The following is a 7,646-nucleotide window of genomic DNA, read 5'->3' on the forward strand; positions in this document are numbered from 1 at the left end:
GGAGGAGTGCAGGGCATGCAAGCTCCTGTATTCCTGTATTCCTGTATGTATGTGTGTGTGTGTGTGTGTGTGTGTGTGTGTGTGTGTGTGTGTGTGTGTGTGTGTGTGTGTGTGTGTGTGTGTGTGTGTGTGTGTGTGTGTGTGTGTATCCACCACACAACGTGAGAAAGTCCACACCACACAAAACACACCAGCAGTGGCAGCAGCGGTTGAGGTTGGTTGTCGTCCAGCCCGGTCTGACAGTAGCAGCCCAGCTGAGAGAGAGAGAGAGATAAAGGGGAGAGAGAGAAAGAGGGGCAAAAATGGGGGAGTTTACTTCACTTGGCAAGTAGGGAGGGCTGACCCGCTCACACACACACACACACACACACACACACACACACACACACACACACACACACACACACACACACACACACACACACACACACACACACACACACACAGGAGTGGAAAGAAAACGGGGGCAGGGAGCAGACAGGCGCAAGATCGGGTTTAGTAAAAAGTAGGAGGAGGGTGAGGAGGATATTGAAAACAAGCAGCAGGATCTGGGGGATTCAGTAACTATAACAGCTAACACATAACCATTTCCATTTTCATTTTCTGCATGAATTCTTTGAAGGATGTGAAAGTGGAATTGATAATATATTAAAGCTATTCATTGACTATTAAGATGGTCTTTTAGCAGAAGTTCATTGAAGTTAATTGATTGAAAAAACATTGTAGAAAATATAAACAAGGAATAATGTGCCAACACATGACAAAATAAATGAATAAACAACCACATTCATTGCAAAAACCACCAATCACATTACATTAGAACAGTGGGTCCTGATTTGTTTACGCACAGCCAAACTGTGGATATTTGATCGTTAGATGTTCAGCAAATATATGAGAAGCTCTTACTATTCCCTGGCATGCCCTCACCAGAGAGTAATGACAAGCAAGTACCTATTCCAAGTGTGCTAATACAAAGAGATTTTTTTTGTTTTGATATGTGAGAAGGCTACATTTCTAGTGTACTTAAGATGTGCTTATGTCTGAGAGCAGACCGGAACAAGTGTATGTGAAATAATTAACTATATCAAAGTTTGTCTGACTGGTCTCTCCACAGTCTTTGTTACCAGATGAAAGCATTTTTCATCATTATTAATCCGTTACCAAGATTACTTTTAGGACATGAGATTGACAATATAAAACATTAATTTGATAATAAGACACCTGAATTTTAGAAAACCCCTTTAAACATCTCTTCATGCTGTTGTGATCTGTTAACAAATCAGGTAGCTGTAAAATACACTTAAAAGGAGCTGTTAGAGATTACATCACCCATGCCTGGAGCTTCTATACTAATAAATAAATGGGTTGAGACACTCTAATAGACCATTTCCTTCTCAGAGCTATCATCTTGCCTGTAAGGCATTTACTGTAGACACAACTGTGTGTGTGTGTGTGTGTGTGTGTGTGTGTGTGTGTGTGTGTGTGTGTGTGTGTGTGTGTGTGTGTGTGTGTGTGTGTGTGTGTGTGCTGTTAAGTCAGAATGTGGTTTGTGTGTGTGTGTGTGTGTGTGTGTGTGTGTGTGTGTGTGTGTGTGTGTGTGTGTGTGTGTGTGTGTGTGTGTGTGTGTGTGTGTGTGTGTGTGTGTGTGCTGGGAACACTTTGCTTTTAGCAAAAAAGCATTGACAGACCTGAAACAGCACTTAACAAGCAGCTTTCTCTCAAACTAAAATGCTGATTTCAAAGTTTTGAGGTTAAATATGAGGGCAAACTGTTTTTGTTTTCATGTTAATCTGTCATGCTTGTAGCCGCCGCTGTTCTTTGCACTTCTTTTTTCTCTCACACTCATTCATGTTGTTCATTAGTGACAAACAATAAGCGGCCTGGCTCCCTCGTTCCTCGATGGGAGGAAACAAAATCACTTAAAAAATAAACAGTTCTACCCTATTCATCTTCCGTCTGCCTTCATCCCCTCCTCTCTGAAGCCCCTTTCCCACACAAACCTTAACACAGCAACTGACGGTCGTGTCAATTCTCTGTCATGTGGAAACGAGATCCAGATGCAGTGTTAGAAACAATATATCCAGTTATCTTTCCACCTACGTTTTAAGTAGCCACCAAGGCCGCTCAATATTGGAATGTTGCCAATGAAAATGAATTTGTAAATATTAGGTACAAATATTATTCAGGCAATTCCGCCATAATTTACACACTCTTGTAACTTGAGAACTATTTCATTCTATGGTGCCCATATTTTCCAACTTGCCACTTTCTGTTGTTGTACTGCCATCTGGGCTGAGAATAAAAACCTAATGCAGTCAAAATGTTGCATAAGAATAGACTGGCAACGGGGTGTTTAGGAGATCTATCGTATACTGTATGTCACTTTGAATGACAAAAAAAAAATAAAAATCACACGCAGCTATCTCCATCATCATTCCTGCAACTGTTCAATTTTGTGACTCACAAACTCAGCTGCCCTCCCCCTCCACCTTTCTCTCCTTTTCCCACTCCCCTCCTCCAGTGAAACAGAATGTCATTTCAAGCATGTCTAACTGCAGGAAGCCTTTTAAAAACTGTGACAGCATTTTCCCCCAATCCCTACTAGCTGTGAAGCTGTGAGGCCATATGTGTGAGCGCTTGTGTGTGTGTGTGTGTGTGTGTGTGTGTGTGTGTGTGTGTGTGTGTGTGTGTGTGTGTGTGTGTGTGTGTGTGTGTGTGTGTGTGTGTGTGTGTGTGTGTGTGTGTGTGTGTGTGTGTGTGAGAGTGAGTAATGAATGTCTGTAGTGATTTGCTGGAGGACAGAATATCACATGTAAATTGAGGAATGACCCCTTAAAAACAGTTACTTTATAGGTATTGTAGGCTGGTGCCATAGACAAACACACACACACACACACACACACACACACACACACACACACACACACACACACACACACACACACACACACACACACACACACACACACACACACACACACACACACACACACACACACACACACACACACGCTATTCTTCCAAAGTGTCACCCTCATGCTGGGCCTATGATGAATGGCTGAGATCGTCACAAGCGAAGGATGGGCAGTAAAACAGAAAGAGAAAGAAGAGTAAAGAAAAGGCTGCTGACAGGAAAAACAAAAGGAACGATCTGAGAAGGATGATGGTTGTCTGAGATGGTTTGAAGTGAATATTTCTGACGGACTGAGATAATAAATGGAGGATGGTGACCTTTCGGGCAGAAGTGAGTGAGTTCAGGCAGGGGAGAGGTGAATGGAAAGGACCGGGTGATAGACAGTAGGGATCAGAGAGAGACCAAAGGAGGCCAGGGACATAAAAATGCTTCAAATTTTTAGTTTAGGCCACAAAATAAAGTTGCTCAGACATTTGAATCTAAAGCAGAAAACACTTTTTTTTTTCTGACTGCTTCTGTTTTTCATATGCTAATGGTATTCAAGCTCCCTTTACACATTCAGATGATGTGTCTCAGCTATTGCTGGGGGTCAATATGCTCTCTATTCAGCATTCACTCTCACATCACTTTTGACAGCCTGTCATAACACAACAACTTCACATGTCAGCAGCTCTCAGTGTCAACACTTAAAAGAAAGTTGAGTTTGCTTTCAGAATGCTGAATGTCACTGAGGCTCTAGAAATGTGAAAACACATTCACTTTCTGATCTCTGAAATTACTATACAAATGGGACATCATGTTTATGAGTGGTGTTTACTCCTGGTACATTTTGAGTGGGTTTTGCATCGTTTTTGCTCCCTTGAAAATGGAGCTTTCTTGTTCATTTGAAAGGGAAGTGTAGGTAGTGTTGCATTATCCATGATGGACAACATGCCAAGTCAAACAGTGGTTGCAGTTGCCTGACTTAGTATTTGTTAGGCTCAGTCAGATACCTCAGTTGCTGTCCACTGAAAACCATGTGTCTGCAAATGTTGGTATTTTTTTTATCTTAATAAACTGAAGGATTAATTGTTCCTTTATTGGTTCACTAAATGTTCATACTTTTTAGATAAACCCTTCAAAAACCTTTTGGAGACTCTGAAAATGTATTGTCTTTGTCAAAATGCAACTCAACAGATTTGAGGTCGGATACACTTCCTCAAGTGACATCACTTGCCAGAGTGTGTTTGGGCTAAAGACTATAAATGTGAAGATGTAAAAAATCTTTTTTGAAAGAAGACCTCTGTAGCCCACTAATCCTCATCTCTGCCTGAGGCTACATGTTCAAGGTTACAATAGCTGCTACTACCATAACAAATCCGAATCTGCCCAAACTTTCTGTGGAGTTGCATTGTGGGTAATGTGAGTGCCAGGTTTTGACAAGGAAAAGGAATGTGTGGAATATAAAAAACAGATGATGAAATAAGTTTCTGCAGCATTGATTTGGATAATTTTCTTCTCAAACTGTCCAATGTCTATTAAGGTTATGGAAGTGCAAGGCTAAATGGATAGAGTAGACTTTTATTTTGAAGAAACATGGTTTTCACAGGAAAGAGAAACTTTAATACAATATGTGATACAAATGCATTTATCTTCTGTTAAAAAAAAAAATGCTGTTCCTCCAAAAGTCAGCTATTCAAAATCACGCTTTAAAACCAATGTGTTTGTTTGGAAATTCACACAGCAGAGCTAACTGGTTACATTGAGGCAGCATTGCCAAAAACATATAAATGGACTTGACATACTTGTGCCTTCACTTACAGACATATTTGTTATTCAAATACATCATCTCCGCTTTGGGATTTCCATCTGCGTCAGAGGATTTAAATACCACCTTACCTTTCTACTGGTTTACTTTTAGAGGCTTTATCCCTTTATTTGATGTGTGAACTGACTAACAGACAGGGGATTAAGTACATTTTAGAGAAACACCTCTGTGGCACAGCAGCACATCTGCTAATCCCCAGCCATTCACTTCAGCATGTCTTTAAACTAACAAGCAGTTTAACATAATCTGCTTTAAGCCTGTTCATTCACTCCAATTCACTGGTGCATTTACATAGCAATCCTTTCTGCCTGAATGGTTTGAGGAGAGAGAGACACAATAAAAGACTGAGAGAACATGTGTATAAGAGTGTGGGGTTGTTGATGTGGGTTAGTTGTGCGACAGTATAGTTCCTCTTCCCATTACAGCCCATTTGTAGTCGTCTTATCTGCCTCAGAGAGACAGATATAGTGGTAGTAATATTGTTTTGTTTTGGTCCAGCCACAGTTGAGTCAAAAAAAAAATAGAATATGTTTTGCCAAAAAGACAAAAAATATCTATTTGTCCTGCAAAAAAAAATTGAATTGTGGAAAGTTGTTTGGGAGGAGCTTGAAGGAGTTGGTGTTAAAGATTTATTGATGGAAGCAAGCAGGGAGTGCATGAAGAACTGGTGTGAGGAATGTGTAAGGGGTGCAGGGGCAAGGCAAAAGAGCGTGATGATGAAGCATGGAGTAAAAGGGCTGCCTACGAACAGTGTTAAACCTCTCCACCCTGAGTTGCAACATACCAACATAAACAACATAAAGTACTGTGATTCAGGCCCAGGAAGCCTCCAGCTACTCCTGTCACAATCACAACCACCACAAATCATCAAAAACATCCCCGGGAATTGATGAGGAAAACAGGGACAACATACAGATTGAGGAGAGGCATGATGATTAAGCGGCGGCAGAGATCAGATCCACCTCTGACCTCAACACTGATTTGTTTGTGATTTACTTTTCATCTTTGGAGCAGATCCCTCCCCACCACTGACAGACAATCACAGACAAGTCAGTATGAAATTCAGAGTCAAAAGATGAATCCTAAACACATAAAAAGAATATGGTTGAAATAAGAAGACTCTTGTTCCTGTCAAATGATTACTTGGGGGAAATGCTGTGAGCATCATAAGTAATAATAGATTTCCTTCATTCTAAATGATTCACACAAAGATCTATAACTATGTGATGTGATGGCCAAGATGCCCAGACAAAACAGATTACAATCCTATCAAACTGATGCTGACATTCTGCGGTTGGTCAAACATAACATATTAGTGAAACAAACATCGGTTTAATTTAAAATAAAATAAAACTGTATCCAGCACAAATAGACAAAACAACGGCTCAGTTCAAATTGATAATAGAACTCACTGTTCTATCTCGAACACACAATGACGTAAATGGCTTTCAAGGCCTCCTCAAATGTAATTACCTAAACACATTGCTTTAAATTAACAAAAATAATGGTCTTTTTTTGTTCAGTTTTCCTTTCATTCTCTATGGTTTAGAAACATCAACATACACAATCACAAACAAACATAAATCACCTTCATAAAGAAGGGTTACAAATACACCTCTCTGTGATGCATTACAGAGAAAACTTACTTTACCAATGAAACATGAGCTATCCATTTGAAGTTGCTGCAACTAGTATCACACCACACACACACACACACACACACACACACGACACACACAGACACACACACACACACACAGAGGTAGGTGTCAAGCCATTTAAAGTTAATGAAGGCCTAATGATAGACTGGGAATGGCTTTTACAGCTTGTTATTGTCACTGTGAAACCACTCACTGTATCACTTTACAACCCCCATAAAATCGTTGACAGGGATAGGTGTGGTCAGGGCGAGGTACAACAAAACTGCGAATGAGTATCAGAAATCCACCTCTGTAATCATTATATCATAAATATTTCAATTATTCTTAATTGCTTTCCTGTATATCTGAAATGATTGTCTGTGTTCCCCCTTAAGCCCTCTGGCAAATAGAATGTTTTCCATAGGATTTCAATGGGATTGATATCCTGTTACTTTGCTCTAAGGCACAGTGACGATAAAGTAGAACCACAAATTAAAAGCTCAGATTTACTGTATTTGTAGTGTCATAAATTAAATATGATGTGCCGTATATCAAATCAGTTTTTGATGAGAGAAAGTGACTACAAATCATGCAGTGTTTTTAAATCTGGAAGAAGCCAAGTCAATTTGCATCCCTGTGAAGAGCGGGTTACGGTTGTTTACGAAGCAACTGAATGTCCAAATGGGTGGAATGTTAAAAATGTCCTGTTAAGGCAACAGCATACGAGCAGAAGAAAGAAGACTCGTGTGGGAGCTGAAAGAGAGATCAAGATGTCCCACCTGCTCTGTGGGATTTTTGTCTGCCCACCTTTCTGATTCATAAATCTGCAACAGGGTATCAAATAACCGAGGACCAGGATCTGCTTTTGATTATGCAAAACTGGACCGATCAAGACATCTCTAACTTTCCCAGACTGGCAATCATCTGAAACAGTTCGACAATATACGACTATAACTTTTGTCTTGGTGATACTGGCGACTAAAGAAACTTTACCAAACGAGAATAGACATACTACTCACCCCATCACAACTCTTTCTCCAAATACTTCCTCACAAGCAAGTAAAAATCCATCCCATTATAATTTCCGACTGTGCTCCCATAAGCTTTACTATATGACTTTTGGACTTTTAGGCCACATTATCACCATTATTTATTAAAATGATTAAAAAAAAATACAAATCATTGAACATCGCAAACCCCTCCTCAAGCTATCATACTTCATCCCTCATCAACACAGACATCAACATTTTTAGTTAAGAACTATCAATGAGATTGGAAAAAGTCA

This window comes from Anoplopoma fimbria, chromosome 13 (genome assembly GCF_027596085.1).
Source record: "Anoplopoma fimbria isolate UVic2021 breed Golden Eagle Sablefish chromosome 13, Afim_UVic_2022, whole genome shotgun sequence".
In the NCBI taxonomy this organism is placed as follows: domain Eukaryota; kingdom Metazoa; phylum Chordata; class Actinopteri; order Perciformes; family Anoplopomatidae; genus Anoplopoma; species Anoplopoma fimbria.